Source organism: Numida meleagris, chromosome 4 (genome assembly GCF_002078875.1).
Source record: "Numida meleagris isolate 19003 breed g44 Domestic line chromosome 4, NumMel1.0, whole genome shotgun sequence".
Classification (NCBI taxonomy): Eukaryota; Metazoa; Chordata; class Aves; order Galliformes; family Numididae; genus Numida; species Numida meleagris.
In genome coordinates, this window is record NC_034412.1 from 76591091 (window position 1) to 76611045 (window position 19955).

Below are 19955 nucleotides of genomic sequence, written 5' to 3' on the forward strand. Positions count from 1 at the left end.
TAATAGATACTTGCTTACTCAGAGAGTGGGAACTACATTGTTAGAGAAAAATCTGAAGGAAAACTAATGATAATTAGAGGAAACTCCCAATTCCCAAATCAAATTAGCAATCATACATGGTATTTTGGCTTATAGATAAAAAATAGTATGGAAAAATATAGTTATCGAAATTGACAACTTTATGTGCCAAACAAAAGTTGTGGGAGGCATAGCGGTAGTCAAATGTTTTCCAAGCTGATGAACACTATATATTTTAATTAAACTGAAATAATGAGTGGCACAATAAGTAGTGAAAAACAGTCTTCATGGTTTACACATTTTGTATCTGCTTTTCCATTTTTAATAAGTACATTTGTATTAAGTGGAACAAGAGAAAGAGAAGGCAAAAACACATTTTATCTATGAGAGTTACTAGGATGAAGTGATGTGGACCATTATGTCTTAGGGTTATAAGCATACAGCTCAATTTTTTACCTTGTTTCTCTATCAAATAATAAAAAAAAATCCCTGCAATCCTTCTTTAAGGATTTATCTGGATACTTTGCAAATACACTAGAAGTCATTGCATTTGAGAAGTGGTGGGCATATATGTCAGGGACTCAGAAATCTGCATTTTAAGGTTTGTAAATATAAAATTGTTCACTGTAAAATAAGCTGTGAAAACAACAGTGTTGAAGAACACTGCAAACTGTGAAGGGAAAATATAGAAACAACTATTTCTGCAAGCTTTACAAGGCAAGGGCTTCTTTTTTCCCATATGAGAATATTTTGTGTTGCTTGAGTGATGTTCTGTAGGTGCCTGTGCTTGATGAATTGATTCAGCACATCCCAACTATCATCATCTTCTTTTCTACACACTGAATCTTAATAGATTTGCATTAGTAACTGATGACTTTTTGGTGTTAGTTGTGCTGGCAAAGGCTGATTTAGGAGAGGATCACATTCTAGAGCATGGCCTATGGCATATGGTAATTGGGTAATAAAGCATGGCTCTGTCAGTACGGCTCTGTCAGTAGGAATATAAATGCTGCCATTCCCTGCTCTTGCAGTTCTTCAGCAAGCTTGTGAATGTGAAGCAACCAGTACACTTCAGAAAGTAAGTTTCTTTCTTTTTTTCTTTATTTTTCTAGGTTTACAAAGCTTAATTGTGGACTGCCTTCAAGTGAGGTGATTTGATTGGTGCTGTGGCAGAAGTAAGATGACTACTATGATTTAGGTCTAAATGTCAGTTTCTCATAGCTTGTATTTTATGTGCTGGAAGTACGTCTGCGCAGCCATTCACATCCAAGCCTCTTCTCCAATGATCAGATACAAGTGCTAACATGTAAACACTTCAAAGAGGAACTCTTGAGCAAGTAACTTGATAATAAATAACAATTCCATTATTCAACAATAACCAATTTCAACAATTGATTCAACAGTGACAGTTCCAAGAATTTAACAATTACATACTAGCAGACTCCAACATCTCACCACTTTGTGTCTGAATGTACTTCACAAATGCCTGTCACAATATTGCCAGCTCTCTTTGGGTCCACATTACACTTACTCCTCCCTTTGATTTCCTCTGTTAGCATTTCTGTATCCTGCTCATGTTGCTAGTCCCACTCATCAGATCTTTCCTGATTCCACTTTTCAAACCTGGGCTGGGGGGACCCTCCTATGTCAGGCCAGAGGGAGCTCATAGGTGCTGAGTAACCTGCCAGTTCTTCAAATAGTGCAAATAATGCTAAACTCAGTATGCAGCCTCTCCTTCTGCAGGGTGCTCACTTGATTTTTTTTTCCCCTTTCAGGACAGAGGAGAATGTCTTTCCTTCAACCTCAGGGAAAAGGCTGGTGTCCATCAGAATCCCACCCTGCTGTGGGCAGCTGGGCTGTGCATAGGTATGTGGGTTTGGATAAAGCCTTTGAGACTGCTCTGTTGAAGAGTCACACCCGTACAAGAAGATCAAAAATGTATGAGAGGGAAAGGAAAAGGTGGTAATACGGGAACTTAATTTCCTGAGGAAACAAAGTTAAAACACAGACTGCATGTCACCATTATATTAGATTTCCTTGATGTTCTGTGAGATATCTTTTTAAGAAAGTGGTCAAAAATGAAAAGTAGGACTGGAAAGTTTCTGTGTAAGAGCAATTTCAAAGTCTGTCCTTTAAACCTTTATGAAGGGAAACCAAGAGACTGCACAGAAAATTCAGACTGTGAAATTCTACATCAACAGACTATTTTCAGGTGAAATGTCTCAGTGTACTCTCATTTCAGACTACAATCTCCTTTTCATAATCACTGTTTATTCACAATATATATTTCTGGCTTTTTTTTATTATTATTATTTAAAGAATATCACAACAACTATCGTAATTAACATTTATACATAGTAAATGACCTGATAAAGTATAATCCCCCAAAGGGAATTGTGAAGTGGTACAGAATACTGCATATTTAATAATTATTATAGGAAATAGAAAATTTGACTTTACTCTCTTCATGTATCTTGAATGCTTAATTTTGCAGGGAGGTATACCAAGATTATGATGTTCATTGTCATATTTTTCCCGTTAGATGATGTCCTCTACAATAGCAGATGATGCCTATTTGAAATTTGCTTAGTCTACATGCTTGAAAGTCATTTACCAGTATCAACTTGAGATTTCAATATCAGATATTAAAAACACAAACAAAGCATAACAGAGTTTTATATTGTAGGAAACTGTTTCTATCTGATCAATAATGCATTCCTTCTTAATTATTCAATATTATTTAGTGAAAATTTTATGCCTACTGGAATATTAATATGATATAACAACTGTAAATACTCCCATTTTAATTAAAATACTTTGAGAAAGTTTTGATACATTGATAGTCATGACAAAGCAAAGTATTCTATCAGAGTACAAAATAAAGATGAGGAATTACAAGACTACTAATTGGAAAGTAAATGAAAATTATATTTATAAATAGTGTACCTTTATTTCTTTATAACTTTATATAAGAATCATGTAACTAAGACATTCTAAAATAATTCTATTTTCTATTTTTCATATACTATGTGCAACATTTTAATTTCTGGAAGCTTTTAGGAATGGAATATGATCCTATTTAGTGTTATAGAATATCAATTTCAGACCTTGGGGAAATCAGATTTTAATTTAAACTGGAAAAGGATGTTCCAAATGGAAGATGTTTCAGCTGAGGTATCACTGCTAGAACCCAGAAATGTATTAACCAGCTCCTGGATACATTTCCTGTAAGAGAAATGGCTTTGCTGAGCAGACATCCTTCGCAGTGAGGAGGGACTTTGCTTCTCCTGTAGGCTGCAGTCTGCAGCTGTAATCCTGGAGTTGCTGATTTTAGGTAGCAAAAGTTCCTCGATTTCCTGCAGAAGGTGACCTCACTGCAGGGCTGTAAGGGTTGCAGACCCCCACCCCCCTCTCCTGGCAGGTGGCTGACCACAGCTGCCCATGCTGCCTCGGCAAGCATGGAGCAAGGAATCAAGAAAGGAAGAGCAAAGGCATTCCCCAAAAGGAGATGTGAAAATATTTGCAGAACTTTTTAGAATTCCATTCCATGATAACACTGTTACTAAAAAAATAAAAAAAAATAAAAAAATAATAAAAAAAAAACAACCTCTCCATCCCCCAAAGAACTAACTAAATAACCCTGCAGCATGAGAGATAAGGGAAGCTTACAAGATAGAGAGACGTGAGATATTTTATGAATACTGTTAAATGTGTGAACTTGTACTGTCCTTGGAGTAATAATCTCAGGCAAATTGGAAATATATCTTGTCAAGTGATGCTTTCAGTAAGGTGTAGAGCTAGCCAAAATATACAGAATCTGTGCCTCCCAATACTCTGTGAGGACCACCTCATGTAGTGCCTCATTAAATTGTCCCACGTTAAGGTTAGTGCTGCACGGGGTTGTTCCTGAGGTTCATGCACGCTGAGCAGGACCTACAGCAGTGTGAAATATGACAGGGAAAAGAAGGAATAAATTCATTACACAGCAGATAACAATCACAGAAGCAAATGCTAGAGAGAAAAGCTGGGAGAGTAGAAGGTGGATAGCTGGGAATAGACTGCACTTCCCCTTTCTCTATTTGAATATATTACTGTTCTCTTGCTAGAAAATGGCCCTTTCACTGTAGCTGCACCTTATCTTCACAGCTTCATGTTTCAAACTGTCAAAATGTAATAGGCCTTACTGAACTGTTACTGGTGGATAAGAGATGATACTTAAAAACCAGAACAAAATAAAGCAAAGAGAAAATGAGCATTCCTCTCACACAGGTAGCAGCAAACCAAAAGCCAAACCAACTTAAAATAGCAGAGGTTATGAATGATGCCACAGAGTGATCAGAGATATCCAAAGCAAGGTAAGTAAGTTGAGCTACCACAAGCATGGGATGCTCCCTGCCAGACCATGTAACCCCATAATTTGCACATTCCCACACTTGGACAAGGACTTGTCTGGTGACTCTGATCTGACCTTAATTTGTTACAACATTTCATTTAATTTCTTTGTAAGTTTTACACCAAATACTTTTTTGTTCTTTAAGGTACCCATAAAATCAAAGTACTGGAAAAAAAGGTAATAATCTATAAGATAGCTGTGCAGGTCACCAGCCTGTGAGGTGAGAACAGTGTCCTAGCTTGCCTCCTTCTGTGGCAGAAAAGAGATGCTATTTAAGAGAACAAGAGTACCCAAAGTCATCACCTCGCTTCTGGCTCTTCTCTATTGCAGAGGGAATCTATCACATCCCAGCCCTTTGTTTGCTATGCTTTAGCCAGCTTTTAACTCATAAAATGACTTTTCCTACTTTCAGAGTCTATGGCATCTTTGTCCTTGTCAAAGCTTATAGCGTGGAATCTACTCAAATGCTTCTGAAAATCTGAATATTTTATATTCACTCAATCCTTTCTATCCATGCACTTATTTACATGTTCATAAAGCCATGGAAGGTTAGTGAAACAGTGCTGTCCTTAAAAAAAAAAAAAAAAAAAAAAAAGGCCATATTGGACTCTAAAGCCTTTCTTACGGATTCTTCCCTTACACCAGAGGTGGAAGTCAATTACCAGTTCATAGTTTTCATCACCAGAAAGCTCATCCGGATCTTCAGATGGGAAAAATAGCTGCAAACAATTTCATAGAATTTTTTTTTTTTTTTTTTTTTTTATGTATAGGGAAAGATATAAAAGATATTTAACAGTTTGCATCGGTGTTTCCGTGTCTTGCCTGGAAGTCTTTACAATCACCCCTGTATCTGAGTTACAAGGTAAAAAAAATTCTTCCCTCTAAAAGTCTCTAAATATTACCCCCACTTTTAATGTAATGCTTATGGAAAAACTGAAAGTGACATCTTTAGTACAAAAGAAATAGAGCTGCTGTGTTCGTTGTCATTAAGGTTTAAATTCATAAATACTATAATTATAGTTAGCAGTAAGCAATATAAGCAGGAAGCATATCCACTTGTTCAAATCCTGTGGTGTTTGCCTATGTGGGAAACCCTGAGAATTCTAATTTGAGGTTTTGAGTCACCTCTAAGACAGGGAAGTAAAGTTGTTTGTTATAAAGGGAGGCACAATACTGTAATTACTTTTTTATTCCAGTGTCAGCATCTTTAATAAGTATCTGCACTCTCCTCAGCACGTGTACTAAACCTTGATGCAGTCAGAGTAGAATAAAATTGGCACTTCTCTTTGTCCTGCTTTGTCCTTTCTGGTAAAGTCATTCGTCTAAAACTGAAACAAAGATGCTATTTTCTAACCAATGAATAGAAAACAGTCTTGTTGTATTTATTTGTGACATACCTAAGAGATCCATCAGGAACAGATTTTGTTTTTTTCTAGGGTGTTCATTTAAAGTCATGAACAGTAGGGGAAATCTTGCCTAAAGCTAATGTTTTTTTTTCTGTTCTTCAGATACTGGTAAATCCCCTCTGTTCCGCAGGTGTTGACCTCATTTTTCTTTTCAAACTATGTAAATGAATAACATAATAAGTTAAACACAGAATAACTGTTCCTAACTTGGATCTTAGAAACTTGTATTCCTTTCAACTTGTAGAATCACCACATTGACCCCGATCTTGTCTCCTTACTTCTATTTCCCTTTTTCATTTAACCTTTTCAGAAAAATCACATCTCCTTTTAAGCCTTGCTTTCTCTCAAGGCTATCCTGTCACAACTCCAGAGGCGTTACGACCTCAGTAGTCATGGTAGTTAGTGGCTGACAGAAACAGTGCTGTTAATTTAAACAAGTTTCTGAATAAGTGATCAGCTACATTCACACTGTGATCATACCGTTCCTGCTTTTCAGAGCACAGGCTATAGGTCATCCTCAACTTTCCACCTTCAATAAAGTACACATTTTAGGAAATAAGCAGCCTTGATTTCTAGATTGCCAACAGAAACCAATACCACTTCTTTTAGTTACTTCCTCTCACAGTTTAAACGATGTACCCAATGGAAAGGCTGAATTTGTCTGATTTCAGCTGCCAGCCACTGGATCTTGTTATGCTGCCAGGTGCTAGGCTGAAAGCCCATTATCAATATCATTATCAATAGAACCGATCTTTTGCTTCAGCTTCAGGATTAAGCTCTTAACTAGCATCTCGAACTGTGCTGTACAGCTATGTGAAACATTTCTCCCTGCATTTGGGGCATGGCTCTTTACCAGCTTTTACTTAGAAAAGTGGATGTGTAAGAAATGCTACATGAGCCTGGCTAAGCCTGGTCTCCTGAGTGTAACTCCTACTTTGTTCATGCTTCACACAAGTGTCAGTGACCAAGTGAAGTACACACAGCGGAAAACAGATTCATGGAAACTCACTTGTCTAGATGTTGGAAAATGTTAATTTAAATTCTCAACATCTGTCTTCTATGAGCATATTCCTGCCCCCATTTCCTTGCTATTTACAAATATTCATGTGAATGTGTTATTGTTTCCAAGGATGCTTGGGGAATAACTGTTGTACAGAAGGAGACATGTATTTGCATGCAAATAACTATTTCTGCAATAAAAAAGATTATTCAGTGTTCGTATTTTTCCATTTTGCAGCATTTCAACCAGCCAATCAGAGAACTAAGGCAAACTCTAACTACTACATGACCACTGATGTGCCCTGAATAGAAGGTGACAAACATCTGAGTCCACAAAATGTTTCAGGGGTTTTTGGCTATTTATCAAGTCATTCTAAACAGCAAGCACTTTCACAGAAATAAATCTTTGTGTACTGAACTGAATTCATAACAGAACTTATTTTCTATGAATAATCTCTTCAAGTGCTCAAAAAGACAAAAATTTTTATCCACTTCTAACACTGAAAGAATGTTATTATCTGTCAAAAGCTGATCTTTAGAACAGGCTTGGCTTTCACGTTTTGGTGCTTGCCTGCTTTCTGTGCTCCTGCAGTGCGCACTCCTCTCTCTTCAGATCATCACTTCCATTCACTGAGGTGCTGGAAGAAGAACAGGTAATAGTGTTTGTCCAGATAATACATTCTCAGCAACTCTCAAGATATTAGGAGTGCTGGTCAGAGGTGCTCAGACTGGTTCAGAATTTTCAGTTTGCAGATGAAAGTGCAAACTGTTTGATATTGGTGCACATGGTGACATCTTTGATGGGTACAATAAAGTCTTTCTGCTATGCTTGTGAGTAGCTGCAGTAACAGCTCAGTTACTGAATTTGCAAATCTGTTTCTCTTTCCATTTGCAGCATGAGAAGTGGTGTAATATTTGTTTCTGGTTTAAGTCAGTGGTCTGATAAACATCTTTTTCCTTTCAGGAAGGAAGAGAGAGAGCAGATGATGTTCCCTAAATGCCTATTTTAGAGAAACCTGAATTACATCTGACCAGCTTTTTATCAAATTAATAGGAGACCATCCTTTGTGAAGCAGACAAGTTTATAGCCTTGTAAAATGTGGAGATGAGATATTCCTCTAATTTGCCCTTTAGCTCTTCTTTCGTGGAAAACTATTTTTCACAGCCTGGAGATTTTAAATATTTCCCAGATCTGTTTTAGAAACTGGACATACTTCATTGTCTTCCTCCTGAATTTTCTTCTCTGAAACTAGCTCTAGTGATGAAAAAATGTACTTAGTATGCTCTTGGCATGCCAGTAACAGCTTCAAACTAGAAATTAATTTTTAAACACCAAGCTTCTGTGACCACTGTACTGCCATTAAACTCTCTGGCAGAAACTTTAGTTTAACTCACTCACAGTTGATGATAGCATTTTTTTTCATGCTTCATTTTATGGTACACGTTACCTTTTCCACCAGATTAATATTTAACTGAAAGTATATTGGAAAAGAAAAAAAAGAGGTATATTAAAGGTACGTAAGCTTGGTTAAATTAGAAGTTTCACTTTATCTAGAAATAATAGCACTTCACTTTGGCTCAGCTGTTTGTATCATTGTGAAAAAACACAAAATCCACTATTTTTGGTTCCTTTCAGTGGCTGTTGTACTATAAAAAGACTGCAACATCAGCAGGAACAGCAGTTTGAAACCTTTGAAAGAAAATGCTTGAAAAGGGAAAGCCAGATGCCTTTCCCAAAATTTACCCCTAGCCTGCCTGAAGGAAAGAGATTAAGCTGGAACATCCATGGGCAGGTTGGCCATTCTGCTCTCCTTCTGAAATGGTCATTAGGGTCATGACTGTCTCAACTGACATCAAAATAAAAGTGAAGATCTGTGGTATGTAATAGGAGGTGAACAAACCTGGTGAATCTGAGCTGGCAGTTGGGAAGAAAACACTTCTAAGGTGTTCTCCTCTCCATCCCCCTGGGACCAGCATGGAACAGAGCCCAGAATACCTGAGAATCGAGATTGGAATTCAGGTTGCATTTTAAATTCAATCATGCCTGAAAGAAAAAGAATCTAAAACTTCCCTTATGATTCCAGGGGGCAGAAGCCTGATGTTCATAACAAGCAAAGTAATCATGCAAATCATCCATCATCTTTTTTCTTCCCCACCCCCCCCCCTTTCTTTTTAAGCATATTGTTATTTCAACTGCTACAAATTATAGCACTAGATTAACAAACATGTTCTCCCTGATTATTTAAAGATGAACCTGAGCAGATTAACCCATGAATTTATGTGGAATAAGCAGGTGCTCTCAGTAACATGTTGAGTTTCCTTGGAAGTAACAGCCCAGCAAGGACTGTGCTGTTGGTAAGAATACCTGTCTTGCTTGGAATCATCATTTTAATTTTTCGGGTTTCCTGTGGTTCTCCATAAGGCATGGCTTCCTTTGGAAATCTAAAACACAGTGCTTATTTATGTGTCATGTAAATACACAATGAAAAGCCCCTTGTAACTTGGAATACTAAGGGGTGAATCAAGTTGTCCGTATTGAAATAAGCAACAGTTCTGCTTTTGAGGGTCAGTCCTGGCCAGATTTCATCACTGTCAATGGAAACATAAAATATTTTCTTTGATTTCACTAGATAAAAAGCTAAGAAAGTGATGTACAAAAATCCACTCTGCTTTGGAGTTCCAGGACATTTATCTCGTTTATCATTAGTGTGGATGGGCTTCTTTTTTCTTTTTTTTTCTTCTTCTTTTTTAAAATCTTTTTTTTCCAGAAAATAAACAAAACAAACGTAAAAGTGGAAATACAGAACATACAAAATAATAATCAGAGTTTTTGAACCTGTTGTTATGAGAGCTCAAGTATTTCTAGTTATTTTGTTTTCTTTTGAATAATGGCCTTTGGCTGCTACCAGTAAAGCAATGGAACTCCTATATGTTATTGTTGTTCCTACTGGGAAGTAAGGAACAGTATGACACTGTGCAACATCTACACTTGTGATATGTTTTAGATACTAAATTCATGTCTTAAATACTCTATAAGCATATTTTTATACCACTATACCGCGTAAAATTTTTATCTGGTGTGATACTAAAAATAACGTATCTTAATTCTTTATTTCTGCTCAATCTATTGAAACCTCGTTTTGTGTATCTAAATTTCTTGTTCTTCTGTAACATGTTTTTTTCCTTTGTTATGTACCAACAATCTTCAAGAAGATTTTTCCTTTAACTGGCTGATATAGATGCTCAAGTATAAGGTTTTTTGTAAGACATTTTTATGAATTTTCTATACATATCTGTAATAATAAAACTCAACAAAAGCATAATTGCCCTTATTGTATTGATACTACTTTTAATGCTAGAACAGGTTTCTGTGTTTTTGGGGATGACTTTTATGGTCTTCAATATTTTCTTCTAATACCAACACCGAAGGAAGGTTTAGTTCACACACATCAATGGTTTTAATGCAGGAACCTTTTCAGCTGGAGCTAAGACATAAAAATTCTTAAGCTTGCTTGGAAGGTTTATTCAACATCATGATCTTGAGCTCAGCTGAATCACAAAGTGACAATGCAAAGCAGCCTACTGAAAACTAAATTTAAAATATAAATAATAATTTCTGAGTTTGCCTTAAGCAGAAACAAAATTTTGGAATTCTTACATAAATTATTGTTCCATGAAGTATATTATATTTCCATCTTCCAATTTATGCTAAAATATTTCCCTTTTCCAATTTGTTACAACATTTAATGAAAGCCCAGCAATGTTGAACCTACTGTTCTTCTGAGATACACCAAAAAAAAAAAAATGCAATCATGAGCTCCTCAGGTTCTTCCTTTCCTCATTTATTGGGCAGTGGGTTACTCAGCTGCCTCAATTCTACGTGTTTTATCACTGGGACATGAAGATTGCTATTTTTGGAAAGCAAGTCATTATTCCTGTATTTTCTTTGTTATCTCAGCTATCATTTAGTAACAACTACAGTAACTTCCAAACTTTGAATTCTTCCTTAACACTTTGTGCAATAACACCATTTAAATTACAGTACAACTGTAAAAATACTTTTTTCTTTATGTTTACCTAGAGAATGTGGTTCAAGTGTGCTAGGGGGCTGGAAAAAAAAGGGAATATGCCTCAAGAAGAGGCCAGGAGAGGAAGTAGTACCTGCCCTAATGAGGACATACAAGGTATCCAAGCTGTGAAGCCTCTGTAGCCACCTTTTGGGGACTGGGTTCTTAGCCTGGCAAATCATTCTGTACATTCCTCACATGAAGCTGCTAGAGAATGATATTAATCACAGTAGATCAGTAAGTCTGTAAGTTAATCAGGTACTTGTCCAAGGCATAGGAATAACCTATGCAAAGGAATACTCTTCCTAGTATTCCTAGTATTACATACATAATGGCTATGGAGCAAATACAAATGGATATGAAAATGTTCATGCTTTTTCTATAAAGCAAGCTGTCTGTAAGATACAAGAAACAAGTGTCTTCTGTTCTATTTTTTTAAAAAAGATATCTTTATTTTCCATTTAAAATTTATTTTAATCTAATTATGATTAAATATGGTACCTTAATGAGCAGCTTGTTGTTTTGAAGAATTGGCTATGCATTTTTATTTTTTTAAAAAACATTACTGAATTTACTTCTAAATGTATACAAAATTTTCTACGTATTGAAATAATAATCTACAATGGTATTCATTCACTGGAACATGGAGAGCAAGATTTAAAAGGTCCACTTATCCTGAATGATAGTGTGGATGTTGTGGGGTTGTTTTGTGTGTGTGTGTGTGTGTGTGTGTGTGGTTTATTTACTTATTTATTTATTGTTATTGCTTTTACATTTTTCTTTCCCTTAAGAGGTCACGCTGAGCCACATTCATTATTGCCCACATGTATTTGTATACTGTGACTTATCTAGTGCAAAGGGTAATGAACTGAAATGTAAACTTCTTTCCAGTGTGCAGAAGAAGCTTGCAGTGGGTAAATGCTTTGTTTACATTGCGTACCAGCTAGCTATTAGATTTTTATTTTCCGTAATAACTGGGACAGCAGCATTTCTAGAGTGACAGACTGTACTTGTCAAATATTCTTTTGGAAGAAGTGATCATATCTCTCAGGCATGGAAAAATGTAATATAAGGTCAAGGAAGCCTTGAAAGGTCGTGGATGCTGTTTCACTAAACTACAGAGGAACTGGTAAAGCAGAATGTTCGTCTAGCAGACATGCTTCCCAGAGGGAAGTGCTAATCAGGACATCCTTGGCAGGTAGAAGATCGGTTGAGAGAATGCTTGAAGGACAACATCTCCTTCAAAGTGAAATATCATAGAACCTTTTGGTTTTTTATTATTATTATTATTATTTTAATTAAGGAGGCAACAAGCCTTTTAATAGAAAGTACTTTTAAATATATATATAAATATACAATATATATTTAATATATAATATATATTTAAAAGAGATATATGGCCTGTTACAGGTTCTTATTTTTATTTTTTAAGAAGCCATATAGAAATTTAATCTTATACTTGTGCCTTAAAATTCTGTTTTTACCATCTCTCAAACAGCAATAAATTCTAAGATCTGGCAAACTATTTTTTTGTCAGAAGACAGTGGGTATTTTCCTAGTCTGTCCTCCTGTATTGATGGTCCCTCTTTTAAACAGAAGGAAAGAAATAGAAAAATATACAGCTCTGTCTTTTAGGAATATTAGAATGTACTTGATAGAATGCAGTGTTGCCTCCAAAAGTGACTTAACTGGAGAGTAAAAGGCAGACGGTAGTGTTGTATTTCAAAACTGTCCTTTTGAAGTAGTCAGCGCTTCATTTAGTCAGGGATAATGCTTTCTGTTCTGAAAAAAAAAAACAACCAACAGCAACAACAACAAAAACTAGACTGCAATTGAATTTGAAAATCCCACTGGGAAAGAATATTAGTAGGAGTATGTTAGAAAAGCTATTGGAAAATTCTCCTTAGTATTGGCTTGTTAACAAAGCTACAGCTAGAAGAAAATGATTTTTTTATTTTATTTTATTTTATTCATAAATGCATCTATAATTTTCAGAAAGCCTCATTTATCTCAGGATTAGGCCACTTGCTCTGCGGTTTTGTGGTTCTAGTAGTAAACTCAATGTTTTTTCACATTCATTTCAAAGTTTTGGTCCTGCTTTTCAGCACTGGATTTTCAGTCAATTTTTATGCCTTATTATCATTACCAAGCTAACTTATTGCATATGATAGCAATGATTCAATAAATACTTTCCATTAATTTGAGTGGGATATTTTTTATATTCTTTGGATAGCAAATGATCCAAGGTGAGTAAGATACATTTATATGTGTATGTGTATACGTACACACAGTGCTAGTTCTGTTGTGGAGAAGTGATTAAGTTCATCTTTAACAAAATAAATAGACTGTTTTCTTATATTAAGCGAAACTCCTTTTACTCACACTATCAGGCAGGTAACAGTCCTAGTAAGGATTAGTCTGGGAGCAGGTAATTTAGATATTATCCCTTCCATCATATACCATCTGGGAATGTTTTGTTTTTTTTTATGAAATATGATGTTCAAAATATAAATATAGATCCTTCTACTTTTCCTTTTATTTCAGTAATCCTGTCCTCAAACTTAGAGACATAGCCTGTGCCTTGAGAGTTTTGCATTCCATTTGTGTTGATTCATGGGCAAGATCAGGGCTTAAGAAGAAGAGCTACCATACAGATAATTTGCTTACTAAAAGAAATGTGTGTATATATGTTTAGCTAATCAATTACTATGATATTAATTAAAGTTCACTTAATAATAATTGTGTTACACTTAAACTCTCCTTAAAGGCTTTCACAGAATAACACCAATTTGCCATTTTGACTTTATTAATTGCCTTCATTTTCCATTCCTATTGGCTGCCTACTTTACTTTCAGCATTATCTAATTAAAGCATGTCTTAAACCTATATGAAACCGATATTTCCCAGCGTCATGCACTGCATGCTGCTCATAATACTGAAATAAATTAGTAAAAGAAATGTAAAAAAAGTACTGGCGTAATCCTATTAACGCAGAATGGCTTAGGAGTTACTTGTTTCATGCAGAATCCTTTCTTAGTACAAGGGTAGGAAAACGCAGCTTTAGTAAACGCATCCCTATGGCAAAAGCAGTGGCCGTTGGGTGTCGCTCTCGATCCATTCAGTTTCATACAAAATACTTTATTTGGCAGTACAAATGTTTCTATTCCGGTGAACAGCGGGTGCCCTCTTAACTGTTTGAGCATCCCTACAGAGAAGAAAGAAAAGGAGAATGTCTGATTATGGAAAAAGACTTCTTTCCTTTCAATTTTTTTTTTCTTTCTCTGGTGAAAACTGCTTCTCTTCCCCACCTTTGCTGTTAACCTCACCAAAGACATACAGGAACGGAAAAAATGGAACTGAGCTTCAAACCTTGGTTATTAGGTGTTTTGTGTGTTGAAAACATATACATGGAATGTATATTGTTTCCTAATGGAAAATTGGGACCCAGTTTTAAACCTGCTTTTTATTGTGTACAGAATGTGTGGATGGTGGTTTGGTAAATTTAAAATCTAGTAGAGTCAAAGCTAAAGGATATTTTTATATATTATACCCTACAATAATAGTTTTTGCAGAAATGCCCCAGTCTGTGGTATTGCAAACACATGGGCTGATTTTACCAAAGCATTTTCTGATGCTGCTTATTCTACGGACTTCATAAACAACAGAGGATGCTGAGAATGGTGAAAGTGCCCATATGTGAAAGAAGTCTGAATGTGTAATGTGTAAAAACAGAGAAACATACTCTTCCTTTTTTCCTGTTGCATACCATTTTTGGACAGAACGCATTATGTTATTTACTGCTGTTCTCTTGTAAGACTGAAAATAGAAGAAATAACAGAATGAATAGTGCGAAGTTACTTCAGTGGAAGGTGTCAAACATATTTCCCATTTTGACGTTTCTTTATGAGTTTGACATTTTCTCCTTGGTCAGAATTCTGGGAAATTTTGCTTTTTCAAATATCACTTTTTTTTTTTCAAGTGGAAGTTTTCCATTTGTGTCCTTGGGATAGCGTAAAATGTTAATGATTTTTATATTACAGCATATTGGAAACGGGAAGGTTGAATTTCATGGTTCTGCTACAAAACATAAACGTCATGAATTTGTAAAAGAGCGCACAGCAAACAACTGAATATTCAGTGGCATTCAGTTTATTTAGTTGTTTCTATTTAAAGTCATCACCAAAGCATAACACAGTCTTTTCCAAATAAGCCCAGAACTGATGGTAAGTAGAAAAAGCTGCATGTTAAGAAGGTCAACAAACCAAGACTATAAAGATTCAGGAAACCTGACATCTAGAAACAGCTCAAGCAGGTAATACGCTTAGCTCTTTTGCAACAAATTATCTGCTAGCTTGATCAGACCAAAAAGGCATTAAAGCCATACATGAAGAGGCCTATTTTTTAAATGAGAGAACTTTTGAATTCTTTGAGAAAGTTAATGGATAAATTTCAGAAGCCTGTATACATCAACTCTTTGAACAGACAAGTTATATATATATATATATATATATATATATACATATGGGCTATTCTTTTGGTACTAAACTGAACAACACATCAAGCTAGTTCGTGAATGCTTAGCTTTGTTTCACAGCATACTTTCTGTTGAAAAGAAATAATAATAAATCTGATATTTTTAAGCCTAATAACTCACTTCTACATTTTAACCTTCTACTATTCCCTACTTGTATTTCAGGTTTGTACATCACCTAATTGGTTTACTTTCTGTGTCATTTGTTTTCAACCTTGGGACTGTTTTTCAAATAAGTGACATACCCATAAAAAAGTCACACTTTCCCAGTGTTTCCCACTCAGAATGTCTCTCAGTATTGGTGATTTTACTTTATTTTATTGGGAAAGCGTATCCAAGTGGAATTTCTAAACTGTTGCTATGATGTAGGAATTTTTTGTTTCTTTGTTTTGAAAATTGCCTTCAGTTTGTTGCTGGAAATCCATAATCAGTTTTGTTTTCATTGTTTCTTTTCATGTCTTTAACATATTCTGAAAAATGCAGAGGTATCTGTGAAATGTCAAAAGGACTTAGTGTTAGGTCCGTAGTTCCTTCTATTTAGACAAATCAAATATTCACACTTTGAAGAATACAGTGTTTAATATCAGAGCCACCAGTAATCAACAGAATATGTAAATAAAAAATATATTTTTCAAGCAGTGTATTTGTTTATAAGTGTTTCAAAAGAACACTAATTTATTTGTGTGAGAGTTCAGAGAGGTAAGAGTATGAAAAAGAAAAAAACCCTGAAGCTAAACTGGGAACATAGCAATGAATTTGCAGAACAGGGCTGAAATTATACAATGATTAGAAATCAGCACTAAGAGGATAAAAAAGAGGTGAATATGAACTGATAACTTTAGTGAAATTATTTATGTAAGTTGCCTGTGACTATGGAGATTTTTGGGAAGTATTTGAAAAAATGTTACAGATAGACAATTCTGTGTCTGATGATAGACGAAAAGGGCATAAACATATTTATGCTGTGCTCAAAAAAAAGAAGCTCACATTTCTAGGAATATGTGATTTCTGAATTAATTATAACCTAGCAGATATCCGTTGCTGTTGCTGAAACCTCAAGCAAGATGAGACAGATAGATGTTTCTGAATTTAAAGATTTTAGAAAATAATGCAGTATCACTACTATTGCTCATCAGTTTCCAAATTTGGCTTGTCATTTTCTTTTCAAAAAGGGAAACTGAATAGATAAGTGAAATAATATCTGAAGAAGGAAAGATAATCATACAGTCAAGCTACTATCTGAGCAGTTCCAAGTCCTCTGCCACAACTCTCTTCAGTGAATTGGATCAGTTCTCATCTTCACTATGTTCCATTGTTTTCAGCCACAAAATCAACAAAGTGATGAGGGTAATGTACACACTGGTGTGCCTTTTCAAATAAGAAACTTTATGAAGTAATGGACAACCTACCACCATTACAGTGTAATTTTAACTTCTAGCTGTGTGTTGCACAATTTTTACAAAGCAGAAAATACAAGATACAAAATATTTTTCTTTCTACAGAATATAGTAACTTATCTGCACTCAGTTATGCAGTACTGCATGGATGAAGATAAAATGTAGTTTTAAGCCACTGTAAACTTGGGAAATATTGCTAAAGCCAAGTTAACTTACTTTCTAAAAGATGTTACAAAAGTCAAATCTGAACTTTAATGCCAAATTATTTTATTGAGCAAATAACCAAAAATGATAGTCTTGTACTTTGCTCATGGAATTCAGTTATTCCAGTTGTCTTTGACAAAAGGTTACTTAGAGCAGTAATTCATATAATATTGAAAATATCAGGATAACAGAAACATTGTCTCTGGTTATCAAGATACATAGGAGTTAGTATAAAATATAAAACAGCAAACCTCTAGCTTAAAATGTGAAATCAGAGAAAATTCTACTTGCATGACATATATTAGACTTTTTGGATCTTGAATCTTATCTTAGGTCTAAGAATTGAAATAACCTGTTAATGTTGGTTAATTCTAGCAAATACCTAGAAATATGGTTCCTTTTTTACTGTCCCTCACAGTAGCACTATTCGTCCCTTCTAGGCAAATCTTCCAACTGTGAGATAAATAGGTTCATGCTCTGCTAGGTGAAGAACTGGCTCAAAGGGCTGTAGTGAGTGGTGCTACACCTGGCTGGCAGCAGAACACTACCACTGTTCCCCAGGGCTCGATTCCAGGGCCAGTGATCAACTGATCAACATTATTTCTATGATCTTGATGCAGGAGTTGAAAACAGTCTTAGCAAGTCAGCTGATGTTACCAGTGTGGGAGGTGCTGTTGACTGTCTTGAGGGAGGTGAGATATGGCAGATGGATCTAGATTGATTGGGGCACTGGGTAAACATAAGCGGCATGAAATTCAGCAAAGGTAAATGCAGAGTTCTTCACCTGTGGTGGAATGTGGTGGGGGAATACTCAATATTGCGTAAGTTAAAACTGCAATTATTGTGAGATTACTAACTGGGTTAGAAATTTTTCTATATTTTATTTTCTGAGTGGAAAAGAGATCAGATAGGTCTCTGTGCTCATGTTGAATGCACAGGTATGGGTCTTTTGACTGGGAAGAAGAGGTACAAATGCCTCTACCGTTGCAGCGCCACTACTGTCCTGGTGTTCTCTCATAAATCTATTCCTCCCAAAAATACACATTTTGCTCTCATCTGCTTTGTTATGAACAATAAACCACTCAAAACTGTTTTTTTTTTCAGTATGTTTCTTCTTAATACATGCCAGTATATGTAATTTAATTGCTATATAAGAAGTTAAAATTTGTATGGATATTTTATTGTTCCTTGTGAATTACTAAAATAAGAAGTTGCTAATTAACTATGTTGTAGACTTAAAATTTTGTATATTCCATTTTTTTTAACCATAATGAATATACTGGAAAATGACTTTAAATTGAAAGAGGGAATATTTAAGTTAGATGTTAAGAAGAAATTCTTTACTCAGAGGGTGGTGAAGCGCTGGAACAGGCTGCCCAGAGAGGTTGTGGAAGCCCTATACTCTGAGGTGTTCGAGGCCAGGTTAGATGGGACGCTGCGGGTTGGAACTTGATGACCTTTAAGTTCTCTTCGAACCTAAGCAATTCTGTGATTCTATGTAAAGATTTAAAAAGCTGTAGTTTGCTGAAACTGAAAACTATGCTTTTCTATAAATTGATAGTCTACTAAACCCCACAAACTCTGGCCTTTCATAAAGTAACTCACCCAAATTAATTCACCCAGCTGATCACTAAAATAATTTCTTAATTGGCACAACAGGAAAAAAACCCTTATTGCCTGCTTTTCTCCTAAATTAAACAGATTTATAGGTAAGACATATTAATAGTAATGTATTCCAAGGTGTCTATTCTGTCCAAGGTGCAGAAGTTCTGGCTTTAGAAAGCATATTCTGCTAGAATCACTTCTTGTCATGTTCCTCATAAATCCTTCTTTACCTAAAAACAGAGGTTATTGGGTATGAGCAGAGGGGAGAATTTTGTCTGATGTGGAAGGGAGTGGTACAGAATGGGGAATGATGAAAGGAGAAAACACAGAAAGATCAACCAAAATAAAAAAGAAAAACACATAAAATATGATCCTACCTGGCTATCACTGTCATAGAAACTTGAACAGACACAGGAAGATGTTGATGAAGGCAAAGGCCAGAGCAGCAATGAGGAAAGCACAAATGTTTTGAAGGAATACAGCTTTCAGCCATCTAGTGAAATCATGAAGAATGAAACATCTCTGAGAACCATTAAGAAGTACTTCTATCTTTCCAAATTTGTGGGCACATTTTTTGGTGACTGCCATTGTAATTTGCTGCTCTAACACATAGAATGGCCAGGGGACAGGGACATTAATCTTCTATACTGAAAACAAAATATTCTTTCTGTTGGCTGACTCATTATTTTCTCTTTTTCACAGCATTAGTGGTAAATTTCTTTTTCTGAAGGTTGACAATAACTTTTCCACATAAGGATAAAAGAAAGTCAGAAAAAATAAACTCTTGAAATAAACATCTCCTCATGAGTTAAAAAGGCAATTTATTTAAAATTTAATGAAATGTGTTTTTTATGTATTTGTTGTATTTTGTCACAGCGGCAAGAGTATACATAATTTATATCTTGTTTATAAGCCTAACAAATGTGTTTTCCAGAGATAAGGGGTCTGTTTCTAATACCAGTTATTCTTTGCATAGCAGAACTTTCCTAAAAGGTTTATGAACATTACTTATGATTATTTGTAGATGTTACTGCTTTATTCAGTTGTAGCCACTGCCTTGCATGCCAGAAACCCTGATGTTTATTTACTTCATTTGATGACCAGTGAAGATCAGCTTTCCTGCAATTAATTCCACAGAGTAACAACCTGACAATGGCGTGTAGATGTACAGCTCTGTCAAGTAAGAAATTCTAGTATTTAGTTCCTGTATAAAATTATTTAGAATCCATGATTCTATGATTTGAAAGTCAAAATCCCGAGTACAAGATCTTTGTTACTGAACTTGCCCTGATAATTTTAGCTTTGTATCCCAGTAATTTTGCATCTAATCCAATG

General features: G+C 35.3%; 1 long non-coding RNA gene across 1 annotated transcript; it reads left to right on the forward strand.

Annotated features, from left to right (window-relative positions):
* On the forward strand, nucleotides 1075–7192 carry LOC110398943. The gene is made up of 5 exons (XR_002438763.1): nucleotides 1075–1193; nucleotides 1794–1884; nucleotides 4288–4373; nucleotides 5182–5273; nucleotides 7055–7192. It is a non-coding gene; the product is annotated as an uncharacterized LOC110398943 (long non-coding RNA).